We start from the raw sequence: 15,679 nt of genomic DNA, 5'->3' as shown, positions 1-15,679 counted from the left end.
CCCCATGGTTATTTTATTTTTCTCCTTTGATTTTCATCTGCTTTTGTGATTAGACCCAAGTAGAAAAATAAAAAGTTTAGATTTGATTAGAAAAAAAAGCTATGAATAGTGAGATAAAAAAATCATTCCCATGATCTTAGAGTAGGGATTAATTGAGAGAATGTGTACAAATAGCCCTCAGTGTCTGCAACATAGTAGATATTCAGTAAAACTTGCCTTGCTTCCCTTTAAAAAAATAGTGAGATGTTTTCAAAAGGCAAATTTTCATTCCGTGGAGTGAGCAGTACAGTTATGTCAAAAAGGTAAAATGAATGGTGTCTCATCTGCATTTTAAAGAATATTCAGGTGTTACTAGTAAGGGAATCAATAACAGTCAGATTTAGGAGAACTAAATTTCCCTTGATTGTAGAGAGACATGGGATAGACTATCTGTGGTTCTCCTGGAAAGGAGTGCTTTATCTACAGAGCTCAGGGGACTTTGAAAGGTCAGGGATAAAAAGCAATCTCACATTTTGATGACCTGTGTCCAGGTAAATGAGAGAACACTAACTGGATCACTTTCACCACAAATCTGAGTAACAATTGCCTTGTCCCTCTTCTCTCATTCTGGCTCATCTTTTCCAGCCTTTCCATAGCTATAACCATTTCCCTGCATTAATGTCCTCCTCTCTGCTGTCTGCAATTTAACAACCTTTTCCTCCACAGGAGCAAGAGTAGTAATTACGGTAAACACCAGTGATACATAGTACATTAGTGGTAGTAGCAGCGTTAGTCACTCAGTCATGTCCGACTCGTTGCAACCCCAAGGACTGTGGCTCACCAGGCTCTTCTGTCCATGAAATTCTCCAGGCAAGAATACTGGAGTGGGTTGCCATTCCCTTTTCCAGGGGTTCTCCAGAGGATCTTTCCTAACTGGGGATGGAACCCAGATCTCCTGCATTGCAGGCAGATTCTTTACTGTCTGACCACCAGGGAAGCCCCCACCCCCAGTACATTACTATTACAATTTGTCTATAAAAACCTCCCTTTTTTTCATTTCCCTTCCTGACTCCTTAGATGTTACCACTATTCTGAATTTTAAGATAAACATCCCTTTGTTTATACACTGGTTTTAGCAAATATATATGTGTGACAGAGGGTGAGATGGTAGGATGGTATCACCAACTCCATGGACACAAGTTTGAGCTAGCTCTGGGAGACGGTGAAGGACAGCAGAGACTGGCGTGCTTCAGTCCATGGGGTCACAAAGAGTCGGACATGACTGAGTGACTGAACAACAACAAATAATATGTCATTTAGTTATGCTTGTTTCTGAACTTTGTAAAAGGAGCAACTTACTGTACATAATTTATGTGACCTTCACTCAACTTTATGTCTCTAAGAATCATTTATGCTGCTGAATGTGGTGGTTGTTGCCTCATGTTCACTGCTCGAGATATTTCATGTCCTGACTATACCAGAACTTATTTCTTTTTTTCAGTTCTAAGTATTTCAAAATTTTCATTCATGATTTTCTCTTTGATTCATGGTTATTTGGAAGTCTATTTTTAAATCCCACTTATTTAAGTGGATCTTTAAACATTAAAATGTACTGTTATTTAACTTTTAAGTGAAATCTTAAAAAAAATTAGTCTGCAATGTATTTCTAAATCTGTTGCCTTGTGAGCAGAGATTACGAAGTTTATATTACGAATCAACAAACTCAGTCAACACCTTTTTTTTTTTTTTTTTTTACAGCTGGTGAGCTAAGAATGGTTGGCATATTTTTATTTATTTATCTATTTATGGCCACTTGGCATGTGGGACCCTAGTTCCCCTAACCAGGAATCAAACTTGTGCCCCCTGCAGTGGAGGTGTGAAGTCTTTTTTTTTCCTTTTTTAAAAAATTAATTTATTTTAATTGGAAGATAATTACTTTACAATATTGTGATGGTTTTTGCCATACATTGACATGAACCAGTCACAGGTACACATGTGTTCCCCCATCCTGAACCCGCCTCCCGCCTCCCTCCCCACCCCGTCCCTCTGGGTTGTCCCAGAGCACTAGCTTTAAGTGCCCTGCTTCATGCATCGAACTTGCACTGGTCATCTATTTTACATATGGTAATAAACATATTTCAGTGCTGTTTGTTGTGTTATCTCCTGTGTTGGCAGATGGGTTCTTTACCACTAGCACCACCTGGGATCTAGCCCATTACAGAAGAAGTTTTTCAACTCCTGGTCCAAATAATCCAAATTCTTTGAAATGTGTTAAGGTACACTGGTAAATTTATGTAAGTATTTCTTACAGGTTTGATGAGAACATGTATTCTCTTAGTGTTGTATGTCGACATTGTAATCTCTAAATGTTGTGTATCTATATATCTGTATCTATCTATATACATGGAATTGCCAATAACTTATCAATAGGTAAGATAATTTTGAAATAGCCCAATGTAATGTTGGATCTATCAGTTTCTTCTTACAGATTTTATTCTTATGTGATGCCCTTTCTATCTCCAATAATGGTTTTTAATTTTAAAGTTCATTGTGTGTGATATTAATGTAGCTCCACCAGTCTTCTTTTCATTATTATATACCTGATATATCTTATGTTTTCCATGTCCTTATGTTTTATAAATAGCATATACCAATGTTTTTGAAAAGTACTTTGGCTCTTTTAGCTATAGAATTTAATATTTATGTTGTGATTACTTACATATTTGAATGTTTTTCCCTTCAGTTTTTACTTTCTATCTTTTATTTGACCCCCCTTTTCTACACTTCTTTCCAGTATTTTTTAAGTTTTTCTGTGCACAGGGTAGAAAAATGGATATACTGTTATGTTTATTTGTTCATTTCTTATTGCCCTTCCTCTGCTGGTTTGGAATTTCTACACTCTCTGTCTACTCTTTTTTAATATACTGTAGAACATAATCATCAAAGGCATGTTTTCTGGAGCCAAGCTGTCTGAGTTCAAATCTCAACTTTGTCACATAACAGATGGCTTATGGCTCTTGCTTTTGTGTATTTTTCCCCTCCCGTATAAAATGGAGACTGTTAGAAGATTGTTGTAAGAATGTAGATGAGTGTGTGTGCATGTGCTGTTGCTTCAGTCATGTTCAACTCTCTGTACACCCATGGACTGTAGCCTGCCAGGCTCACTGTCCATGGGACTTTCCAGGCAAGAATATTGAAATGGGTTTCCATTCCCTTCTCTAGGGGATCTTCCTGACTCAGGGATCAAACCCGTGTCTCCTGTATCTGCTGCACTGTAGGCAGATTCTTTACCATTGAGCTGCTAGGGAAGCCCTAACATAAAAGTATGGAAGTATAAACTATGTAAGGTGAAAGATACGGTTTAATTGTAGTCTATGTGAAATTGACTTGGATGTTTTACCTCTCTATAATTACTTTGCCAACAAAGGTCCCTCTAGTCAAGGCTATGGTTTTTCCAGCGGTCATGTATGGATGTGAGAGTTGGACTATAAAGAAAGCTGAGCGCCGAAGAATTGATGCTTTTGAACTGTGGTGTTGGAGAAGACTCTTGAGAGTCCCTTGGACTGCAAGGAGATCCAACCAGTCCATCCTAAAGGAGATCAGTCCTGGGTGTTCATTGGAAGGACTGATGCTGAAGCTAAAACTACAATACTTTGGCCACCTCATGCGAAGAGTTGACTCATTGGAAAAGACCCTGATGCTGGGAGGGATTGGGGACAGGAGGAGAAGGGGACGACAGAGGATGAGATGGCTGGATGGCATCATTGACTCGATGGACATGAGTTTGAGTAAACTCTGGGAGTTGGTGATGGACAGGCAGGCCTGGCGTGCTGCAATTCATGGGCTCACAAAGAATCAGACATGACGGACAGACTGAACTGAACTGAATATGCTTGCTAAAAAACCTAATGCAGGTTTGGGATGCGTTATTGAGCACCAAACAATTGATGCTTTTGAACTGTGGTGTTGGAAAAGACTTTTGAGAGTCCCCTGGACTGCAAAGAGATCCAACCAGTCCATCCTAAAGGAGATCAGTCCTGTGTGTTCATTGGAAGGATTGATGTGGAAGCTGAAACTCCAATACTTTGGCCACCTGATGCAAAGAATTGACTCCTTGGAAAAGACCCTGATGCTGGGAAAGATTGAAGGCAGGAGGAGAAGGGGAAGACAGAGGATGAAATGGTTGGATGGCATCACCGACTCAATGGACATGAGGTTGGATAAACTCCGGGAGTTGGTGATGGACAGGGAGGCCTGGCGTGCTGCAGTCCATGGGGTCGCAAAGAGTCGGACACGACTAGGTGACTGAACTGAACTGAACTGATTGTCAGGGTATGCCTGGATCAAAGGGGCTGATCCCTGCAACACTTGCTTCTCAACCCACTATATTTGAACGTTGTGTTTTCTTCAGAGCACACAATTTAAGGAGAAAAATGGAAGCTCAAAGCACATTCAAGGCAGGGTATGGAGTGTACTTACAAGGACTCACCATTCCATTTGAAGAACAGTGAGAGGTTCTAGAGATTTTGGAGAAGAAGAAAATATGAGAAGATCTGGTAGTTACTTAATAACTGGTTCAAATATTTCAAGCCTTGTGATGTCAATAAGAAATGATGTTAATTTTGTGTGGCTCTTAGGGGCAGAATAAGCACCAGTGCTTAAGTTAAGGAAAGTTGATTTGATGTCCACAAATCAAATAACACAGACTTTAGAGTTAAGCATTTTTAATTTGGATTTTAATTCTGGCATCAGCATTGGCTTTGCCAAAAGGAATGAAACTTCTGAGTTTCCTTTTCCTGCTAAATAGGTATAACAAGGCCCATATCATTTTAAGGATTAGCAATAGCATATAAAATTTGCATACTTCCTAGTATAGTAGTAGTGAAGTCGCTCAGTCCTGTCCGACTCTTTGCGACCCCGTGGACTGTAGCCTACCAGGCTCCTCTGTCCATGGGATTCTCCAGGCAAGAATACTGGAGTGGGTTGCCACTTCCTTGTCCAGGGGATCTTCCCGACCCAGGGATCGAACCCAGGTCTCCCACACTGGAGGCAGACACTTTAACCTCTGAGCTACCAGGAAGTTCCTGGTATAGTATTCAATAAAAATTATAACTATACATAATATAGATAAAAATAGAGATCTCTGACAATGGAAAAGTTTAAGTGGTTGATGGTATAGTGGAAATATTGGAGAGAGGATCTCTACTTCAGATAGTGGACCGGACTTAAGGTCTATTCCAACTTTTAGGATACTGGTTTTATTTCCCATCTTGGTGTGAAATCTTTCTTTCCCCTGACTACTCTTCTTCCTTATTGGACGAAACAAGCAGATTCAATCTATTTTAACCAAGTTTATTTTATAGTCTTTCCTTGTTTCCTGGGAGTCCTGACCTTAAAGAAGTAAGAAAGGAGGGGGCCATAGCTATGACAAATGTGGGGGCTGGGGGGGTTTCAAGAAGAAGTGAATGCAATGTCACACACGAAAAGACTTCTCATTCAGTGCTTCCAGAGGCTATTGGGCAGAGAAAAGGTTATGAGGGTTGGTTAGGATGACGGAAGATGAGATGGTTGGATGGCATCACCAACTCGATGGACATGAGTTTGAGCAAGCTTGGGGAGCTGGTGATGGACATGGAAACCTGGCATGCTGCAGTCCATGGGGTCGCAAAGAGTTGCACCCGACTGAGCGACTGAACTGAACTGAGCAAGGTCGTGAAAGGTATTATGTGGAAGAAGCCTCCACTATTTCAAACCTCATCAGGCTCTTGACAGGAGCTACGAGGAAAAAAAAATAGCATTCCAGGCAGGCGTGTGAAGCGGGTCTGGTCTTGCTGCTTGCAGCTAAGGACTGGCAGTTTGGAGACTCCCAGGGACCGAATGGAGGCCCCCTTGGGTGCCACTAGTTGATGGCATGAGTTGGGGAGAAAAATAAAAAGAAGAGACAAAAGGGGGAAAAAAATGGTGGGAGGGTTCCGGGAGGAAGACAGAGGCTGGAGGGTCTTTGGGTGCGCCGGGTTTACTGTTCGCAGGTTAGTGGCCACGATGTGGGCACCAGGACCTGGGGCGCTCCCTCCGCCCGGAGCATCCACTCTTGCCTGGGGCAAACCTCTTGCTCTCCTCCCCTTCCTGCGCCTCCCGGCTGCTAGTCGGTCCTGCTAGGGCACTTCTGGAAACACGTCGGCGGCTCAGAACTTCTGTCCGACTTTGATCGTGGCCTTGATAGCTCCGCGCGGTGCCCTGCCCTCTCTCCTCCCGCCCCTTTCCCGCCCACCCGGCCTCCGGGCGCGTTCGCCTCCCGCGCTGGGGTAGACCAGTTAATCGGCGGCTCGGCTGCCGCCAAGACCCGGAGAGTGGAGCTGGGTTCAGGGCGCGCGGCGCGTGCTCGCGGGCTCGCTCCGGGAACTGGGCGTGCGCGGCGCGCGGCCGATTCAGCGGGCGAGCCGGCGAGCGGGCGTGCAGCTCCAGACTTCCCCGGCAGCGGCGGCGGGCGAGGCAGTCTCGCCGAGTGCGAGGCCGGCGCTCAGCTCGCCCCGGGAGACCGGTTCTCCTCGGCCGGGCGCCGACGGCGGCCGGCGGCTCGCAGAGGACTGGGAGGGAGCGGTCCGGGTCGGGGGCTTTCTCCCGCCGCCTCCCGCCGGGTGAGGGCTCGAGGCGCCTCCGGGGAAGCGCGGCCCGGCGGGCGGATTCGAGGTAAGAGCCCCTCGGAGAAGGGCGCCTACCGGGGTCCCGCGGCTCGGACTCTTCCGTCGATTTTCAAAACCCGCCTTTGTGCGCCGAGATGGAGCGGTGCCAGGCGCCGCGTCCGCCTTCGTTCAGTCTGACTGCTTTCAACTGGTGTCGGGAGCCAGGTGTGCTAGGGCGCTGCCTCCGGAGCGAGCCCGCGCGCGGGTCCCGGGCGCCCAGAGCCGGTGCCCGCCCTCCGCGCTCGGGGCTCCGGCAGGGTGGGCGGAGGAGACGCACACGGTCCTTGTCTTATTTCCCGGTAACCTGAGCTTCCGCAGGTACACCTGCGTTTCTCTGGTCCTCCGGACGACTCCAGGGCCGAATATTCTTCTCCCGGCTTGTCTGAGACTTGGGCTTTCATAGAGCTACCCTCCCCATCCCCACATTGGTGGGGGTGTGTGTTTGTGGTCTTTTCCAACTGACACTTTGCAACAAGATCCCGCCATCGCATACCCCTCCAATTTCGAGAGAGCACGTTGTTTGTGCGTAGTTGTCACTCCTAATTCCTGGTGAATTTCCTTTCTTAGCGGCTTCACTCGGCTCACTTACCATTTTACTTTTGGGAAGATGGCCCTTCTGGAGTCTTTGTCAGTAAATGCCTTCGGAGTGGGTTTCCAAGACCCTGCCCGCTCCTCCTACCCTCTCACTTTCTTCTTTCCTTTCAAGGACTCCCTGTATGCAGAATCTTGCCAGGGTTCGTCCCCTTCCTTGCATTGTTTGTCAAATCCTTTCCCCATGGTACCCACAGCCTCGCTGGACTCTCCTTGGGGGTAGGATGATGTATTAGGTATGAGGATTTGAACCCCTTAGGCGTCAAGAGCGGTAGAGCATTAGGAATTGGAATTCACCTTTACAAAATGTATTTCCATGAAGTGTATTATTGGTTTTCTTTTGACGGTTTCAGTCCTCACCTCAGATAATAAGAGGAATAGCTAATCCTGAAGAGTTCAGATAAAACTTCGTTTGAGACGCGTGTGACTACTTTGGTTTTGGCTTTATTTTCGGGGGAAATAGAAGGATTGGGATTCCTAGTAGTCTTCTTTATATACATATAACAAAGTAGCTGTGTTGTGTATTGCTTCTAAGGTATTTCCATTGAAAGGATACCATTCTTCTACAGGGAACTGGGTTTTGTAAAGTGTGAACCGGTAATTTAGATCATGTGGTCATTGAAAATTAAAGGCTGTTTTGTCCTTTCTCACTTATTTTCTATTTGGAATTGGAGTTTTCTGGACATATTACTATAGTTCTTATGTAGCTGGTGTGGGAAATTTTTGGTCATGGGTTCACATTTTTACTTGGCAATTTGAAAAATAACCCACTTTGTAGACTTGCCATGTAAAGGGTAGGGTAGAATGTATCACAAATGTAATAACATTTTATAGACTGCTTTTAGTGCAGAATTCAGAAATTAAGACTTCTAAAAATTCCACAAATCATTCTCTTCATAGAAGAAAAGGAAAGATAACTTGCTTTTAATTCCAGTGTTGTGAGATAACTCACAATATTTGATACATCCTCATTGTAATCTTTTTTCTCCCACTTTTCAGTGTCATTGAATATCATTATATAGTAATTTTCATCCTTTTACTAATATTGGCTGATTATTTTAAGTTGTATTTAGCATGAAGTTTCTTCAAAATGGTTTATTCTTGTTTGTTCCCTGTTGGGAATCTAATGCCAAATTTTGAACACTTGGCTTGTTTCCGATCAAATGTAAAGATTTTTATTTTATTTTTATCTCTAGATTTTCCTGATTTCAATTTTTTGTCTATGCTAATACTTTTCAGATATCAGTTCTTTATTATTATTTTTTTTAATGCTATGGTATAGGCTTCCTGCCCTTTCCTTTCAGTGATTTTATGTGGTACATTTCAAATAGTAATCTGTTCCTTTTCTTTCATTATTTTACACCCGTGTTCACCCACTACTTTAAACTTTTTAAAAAAATTTATCAATTTTTTTTGGACATGTAGCATGCAGAATCTTAGTTCCTGAATTAGGAATCGAACTCATGCCCCCTCCAGTGGGGCAGCAGAGTCTTTACCACTGGATCATCAGGGAAATCCTCACCCACTACTTTTTATTCTTCTTCTCCAGACTCTTCTGTTTTCTTCATTTATCTACTTTAATTCTGCAGCAGCTCACTTGAACCACGACGTGTATGAGGAAATACATTAAGAGTATCCAGAATAAAAGATGATGGTTTTTCTTAAGGTCTTGGTTTAGATGCTTGAAGTTTTGTCAGATGGATATTTTAGCACTGATTTGATTTATATAAAGTTAGTCAGCTTTTCGGAGTTGTGTTAAGCATACAACTATGTTTGGGTCATCAGAAGGCAACACAAGTTAATGATAATTACAAACTTTCAGACATCTGCAATGGTATGTAAGAGGAAAAAGAATTTTAATTTTAGTTAAGTACTTCACTTAGGGTACATCCCTGCAGGGAATTCCTGTGTGAAATTGTTTGCAGCTGTTAGTGATTGAAAATATTTCCTTCAGAAAAATTCTGTAATGGAGTAGTTGTAAACATCTGAGGTTTAGTGTATCCATGGAAGGTGTGAGGTTCTTCCATGCTTTACTACAGCCTCTTCAGTGTTTTCTAGATACATTCTTAAATGGTATTTTTAAAAACATATTTTGTTTTTTAGATTAGATTTATAGAAAAAGTGTGAAGATAGTAAAGTGACATCTCATATACCTCCATATTGTTCCCCTATTACTATCCTGCATTAGTATTTGTTACATCAATGAGACAGTCTTGGTACATTGCTGTTTAGTCACTAAGTCCTGTCCGACCCTTTTGCAGCCCCCATGGGCTATTGTCCCGCCAAGCTCCTCTGTTCTTGGGATTTCCCAGGCAAGAATACTGGAGTGGGTAGCCACTTTCTTCTCCAGGGATCTTCCTGCCAGAGGGATCAAACCTGCATCTCCTTTCTTTGCCAGGCAAATTCTTTACCACTGAGCTACCAGGGAAGCTCGATGGTACATTATTACTAACAAAAGTTTATACTTTAGATTTCCTTAGTTATAGCTAATGTGCCTTTTCTTTTCCAGGACCTGTCATCTCGGGTGTCACATTACACTCAGTTGTCACATGTCCTTAGGCTTCTCTTGGCTGTGACAGTTTGTTAGACTTTCCTTGTTTTGGATGCTTTTTACAGTTTTGAGGAGTACTGGTCAGGTATTTGGAGAATGCCGTCTATAGGAATTAGTCGAAATTCTCCTCATCAGATTGAGGTTTTGGGTTTTCGAGAGGAAGGTCACTAGGGTACAGTGCTACTTTTATCACGTAATGTAAACGGTGCTTGCTACCTCAGTTGGTAAAGAATCTGCCTGCAATGTAGGAGACCCTGGTTCAATTCCTGGGTTGAGAAGTTATGTTGGAGAAGGGATAGGCTACCACTCCAGTATTCTTGGGCTTTCTGGTGGCTCAGCTGGTTAAGAGTTGGCCTGCAATGTGGGAGACCTGGGTTCGATCTCTGGTAAAGAATCACCTGCAATGCGAGAGACCTGGGTTCGATGCCTGGGTTGGGAAGATCCCATGGAGAAGGGAAAGGCTACCCACTCCAGTGTTCTGGCCTGGAGAATTCCATGGACTGTATAGTCCATGGGGTCGCAAAGAGTCAGACACAACAGAGTGACATTCACTTCACTTTCACTATCAGGCATGATTTATCACTGTTGATATTGATCTTGATCACCTGGCTGCAGTAGTATTGGTTTTCTGCACTGAAAAGATTTCTCTTTTTTCTTTATTTTAATTCTGTTTCTTAGAGGGACGTCACTGTGAACAGCCTATACTTAAGAAGTGGAGAATTATGCTTCTCTTTCTTACGTGTAGATTATATATATACATTTTTTGGAATTTTTTTGCATGGAAGATTTGTCTCTTTCCTCCATTTATTAAGGACTTACCTCATAGCTCAGTTGGTAAAGAATCTGCCTGCAATGCAGGAGACCCTGGTTTGATTCCTGAGTCAGGAAGATTTCCTAGAGAAGGGATAGGCTACCCACTCCAGTGTTCTTGAGCTTCCCTTGTGGCTCAGCTGGTAAAGAATACCCCTGCAATGCGGGAGACCTGGGTTTGATCTGTGAGTTGGGAAGATCCCCTGGAGAAGGGAAAGGCTACCCACTCCAGTATTCTGGCCTGGAGAAAACCATGGACTGTATGTATAGTCCATGGGGTTACAAAGAGTTGGACATGATTGAGTGACTTTCACTCACTCACACTCCATTTATTAATTTACTCAATCATTTGCTTATATTGGTCTGGACTCCTGGGTATACGTATATTTGTACTTTGGGTTGGAATCCAATACTACTTTATTTTGTTCCCTAAATTGTTTCAGTTTTGGACACTGTGAGCTCTTTCAGTTGGTTCCTGTCTTCCTTTGACATCTCTCTATTAATGTAAGGTTTTTTAAAAAAATATTTCCTTACTTTCTAACATTAAAAGATGCTCCAAGATTATCTTCTATATTTCTGTTTCCTGCCCCAGCCCTAGGGTTAGCCAGAAAGAATCTGCTTCATCTTCTTGGGAAATGATGTTAGAAGCCAAGATCTGGGTTCTAGATATTCTTTTTTCTTTTTTAAAATTAGTATTATTTTTAATTGGAGTATAATTGCTTTACAATGTTGTGTTCATTTCTGCTGTACAGCGGTGTGGATCAGCTATATGTATACATATATGTCCCTCCCTCCCACCCCTCTAGGTCATCACAGACTCTAGGTATTCTTGCTGCTACTGAGGTGTCCTTACTTCTAGAATCTCTCATCTGACAGCAGGGAATGCATATGTGTGTATACAAATGCCTGTAGATATACTTAGCTATGCATGTTTGTCTATGTAACCATGTGTATCTGTGTGCATGTGCTCAGTCCAGTGCAACTCTTTTTAGCTCCATGGACTGGAGTCCATCAGGCTCCTCTGCCCATGGAACTCTCCAGGCAAGAATACTGGACTGGAGTACCATCTCCTCCACATGCATATCTATTTTAAGCTAAATATGAGTTCACATGGTTGTCTCTTACTCCGCCTAATCCATTACCACCTATATCATTGTGGATTTCTTTCCTCACTTATCTGTAAATTCACTCTAACAGGGAGAAGACACCTGGCTTTCACCATCTGCCATCCATTCACTTAATTGTTCAAACCCATTATGTGTGTACAACAGTATCAAAATTGTTAACCTGTGCTTTCTTTAGAAAGAGGAGGAAACAGTTTTATCAACTAGAGTACAGTGCTTATGTGCTGTTCCTTTACAGATTCCACTTAGTCTTCGAGATGCCACCCCTTTCCCTCCCATCCTTTTAAGTGAGGTTGTTGCACACATTATGATACAGATAGATACTTTTGTCACATCCTAAATTCCATCTTGGGATCCCCACACCTTCTAAGTGATTTTTTTAAAATTTACATATATTGTTTCACTCCTTATTTTGTGAAGTTCTGTGGGTTTTGACAAATGTGTAATTTCATTTATTTATCTACAGAAGGATCATACCGAATAATTTCAACACTTAAACATCTTCTGTGTTTCATATATCACTCCCTTAACCCCTCCCCCTGTCAGCCACTGATTTTTTTTTTTACTGTCTCTATAGTTTTGCCCTTTCTGGATATCATATCACTAAAATCATACAGCCTTGTCCGATTGGCTTCTTTCACTTAGGAATGTGCATTGAAGGTTCATTCATGTCTTGTGGTTTGATAACTCATTTCTTTTTATCATGTAATAATATTGCATTGTATGGATGTATCCACAGTTTGTATCTATTCATCTGTTAAAGGGTATCTTGCTTGCTTCTGGTTTTTGGCAGCTATGAGTAAAGCTGCTACGATTATTCATGGGTAAATTTTTGTGTGGACAAAAGTTTTCAGATCAGTTGGATAAATACCTAGGAACACAATTGTTAGATCATATGGTAAGATTGTGGTTAGCTTTGTCACGTATTACCAATCTGTTTTCCAGAGAAACTGTACAACTTGCATTTCTACCAGCTGTGAATGCAAGCTCCCATTGCTCCTCATCCTTCTTAACATTTGATATTATCAGCTTTTTGGATTTTATCCATACTAATAAGCACATAGTAATATCTCATTGCTTTAATTGGCCCTTTCCCTAATGGCATTTAATGTTAAGCATCTTTTCATATGCTATTTTCCATCTGTATATTTCTTCGATGTGATGTCTGTTAGGAACTTTTGCCCATTTAAAAATAGATCTCTGTTTTCTTTTTGGCTGTGCTGTGTCTTCCTTGCTACGCAGAGGCTTTCTCTAGTTGTGACAAGTGGGGGCCACTCTGTAGTTGCAGTGCTTGGGCTTCTCATTGGGGGGACTTCTCTCATTGTGGAGCATAGGCTTTATGGTGCAAGGGCTCAGTAGTTGTGGCAATGGGGCCTAATTGCCCCACGGTTGTGAGACCTTAGTTGCCAGACCAGGAATCAGACCTGTGTCCCTTGCATTGCAAGATGGATTCCACCACTGGACCACCAGGGAAGTCCTGTTTTCTATTGTTGAATTTTAAGAATTCTTTATATGTATTTTTGGTACAAGTGCTTTATCAGATACTTGTTCTGCAAGTGTATTTTTTCTAGAGTGGCTTGTCTTTTTGTTCTCTTAACAGTGTCTTTACAGAGCAAATATATTTAATTTTAATGAAGGCCAACTTATCAGTTTTGTGGATAGGCTTTTGGTGTTGCATTTAAAAACTCATTGCCAAACTCAAGATCACCTAGATTTTATCCTCTTTTCCCACCCCTTAAAAGTTTTATAGTTTTGTGTTTTGCTTTTAGATATATGACTCATATTGAGTTAATTTTTGTACAAAGGGTGAAGTCTGTGTCAGATTCATTTTTTTTTTCCCAGTGGATTTCAAGTCACTCAGTCGTGCCCGACTCTTTGTGACCCCATGGACTGCAGGCTCCTCCGTCCTCAGTCCATGGGATTTTCCAGGCAAGGCCACTGGAGGGGTTGCGTTTCCTTCTCCAGGGGATCTTCCCAACCCAGGGATCAGAACCCCCGGGTTTCCTGCACTGCAGGCAGATTCTTTACCGACTGAGTTACAAGGGAAGCCCTTCAAGTTGTACCAGTGGCTAGTAAATGTGATATTTTAGGTAAAGTAGATTATAAATTAGGTTTACGGTGGAAAGGAAAGTGTTTTGATTTGATTGTTTTTACATGTTTTGCAAAACCAGTTAAAAGAAATAGTTGAGAAATGAGTTGGAAAGCCAAAATGTAACACTGCATAGACTTTGGACTATATACCAAGATTGATTCCTGGACATCGTATATAATTCATTTTCTTCTTTCTCACCAACTCAGAGATTCTTCTTTGTGGAAATTAGAATTGTTAATTGAGTAACACGTCAGTTAGTTTAGATCTAATCATAGAAATAATTAATAAAGCTCCATTTTTCACAGAAAAAGTCCCAAATAAGGGATTTGCAGGATGTATGCTGAGAAGGGACAGATGATATCCACACCATCTAGAAACCTGAGACTCTCTTGCCTTTTTTCAAGTGACTTTTTTTTTTTCAACTACCTTTCTTTTGGTCAACACTTTTTGTTGTTGACATTAGGGCCAGCAGTATTGTTATATTACAGTTAGAACCAGAACCCTTCAAGAAGCATCTAGATTAGACCAGACATTATAAAACTAACACCTTTGGTGTGGCAAGCATTACATACATTATCTCTTTTAACTCTCATAAGATCTCTTGAAGGCAGGTCTCCTTATTTCTATATCACAGGTAAGAAGTAGGCTCAGAAAGAGAAAATGAGTTGCCTGTCGTCTTCATCGGGAGAGAGAGACAGAATTAGGATAGATATCTTGATCTTTCTGACTCTAAAACCCATGTTTTTAGCTTTCTTGTGTTCCTTGTGTTTCTGGCTTCCCTGATAGGTCAGTTGGTAAAGAATCTTCCTGCAGTGCAGGAGACCCTGGTTCGATTCCTAGGTCCAGAAGATCCCCTGGAGAAGGGATAGGCTACCCCCTCCAGTATTCTTGGACTTCCCTGGTGGCTCAGCTGGTAAAGAATCTCTAATAACTGATATTACTGATGATACAGCTGTAGTAAGCTGGTGTTATCTCTAGTGACTGAAAAAGTGCTAGGATAGTATTAATGTGTCTTTGATTTTGTTCTTTTCTTTAGCATAGTACTTAAATGACTACTGATTTAACTGCAAATGCCTCAAAAGATTGTGATTTTGAGATCTGTGGAGATTCTTTTAATTTTTTTTTTTTAATGTTGATGGATTTACATCCCACTGACTCAGAGCTATGAGGTATTGCATGCAGCATCTATAAAGAATGAGATTCCTTTAAAGAGAGGAAGTTGTAGGGGATTAGGAAAAGTAGAACACGTATTGTTGTCATTAGGTATTTGTTTATGCCTATGCCTTGCTGAATTAAGTTTCTTGAGGACAAGAAAGTGTCTCATTGATATTTAAGCACATCACATGTGCTACCCACTCACAAAACGTTTGCTAGATGAAATCAGCACACTATCATAACTTTTAACAGAAGTATCTTTAGAATGTTTAGAAGGGGACTAACTTTTCTTCACCAAGGACTTTGAAGGTAATTATGTTTCATTTGTTCATTCAATTCATCATTTATTGAGCATTTGTTGAGTATCTGTTCTGTGCCAGACGCTGTACACACAGAGAGGAATAAGACAGGATCTCTGCCTTCTGTCATCAGGGAACCCAGAGAATGGAGGCAGCCAGACAACCATCTCAATACAGTGTGGAGCTAAATGGAGTATGTATTAAACAAACAAGCAACTGATGGACTTTGAAATCAGAGAGACCTTATCTGCCTTAGTTTTCTAATGTTAGAAGTGGAAACAATAGTAGTACCAGTTGATGCAGTTGTTGGGAAGAGGTTAAGTGAACAAGAGAAAAAAATGTACACATTTATATTTATATTTCAGTACATAGAAGAAAGGAGAGGCTCACTGTTG

General features: G+C 41.7%; 1 protein-coding gene across 1 annotated transcript in view; it reads left to right on the top strand.

Annotated features, from left to right (window-relative positions):
• Positions 1-6,529: 6,529 nt before the first annotated feature.
• The window catches only part of EPS8 (EGFR pathway substrate 8, signaling adaptor), a 197,829-nt gene continuing 188,679 nt past the window's right edge, over positions 6,530-15,679 (top strand). The window contains exon 1 of the mRNA XM_055571097.1: positions 6,530-6,669. The gene's annotated coding sequence lies outside the window, so the exon portion shown is untranslated. The remainder of the gene's footprint in view (positions 6,670-15,679) is intronic.

Source organism: Bubalus kerabau, chromosome 1, assembly GCF_029407905.1.
Source record: "Bubalus kerabau isolate K-KA32 ecotype Philippines breed swamp buffalo chromosome 1, PCC_UOA_SB_1v2, whole genome shotgun sequence".
Classification (NCBI taxonomy): domain Eukaryota; kingdom Metazoa; phylum Chordata; class Mammalia; order Artiodactyla; family Bovidae; genus Bubalus; species Bubalus kerabau.
The sequence above is the reverse complement of the archived record's forward strand: the minus strand, read 5'-3'. Positions and strand labels throughout refer to the sequence as shown.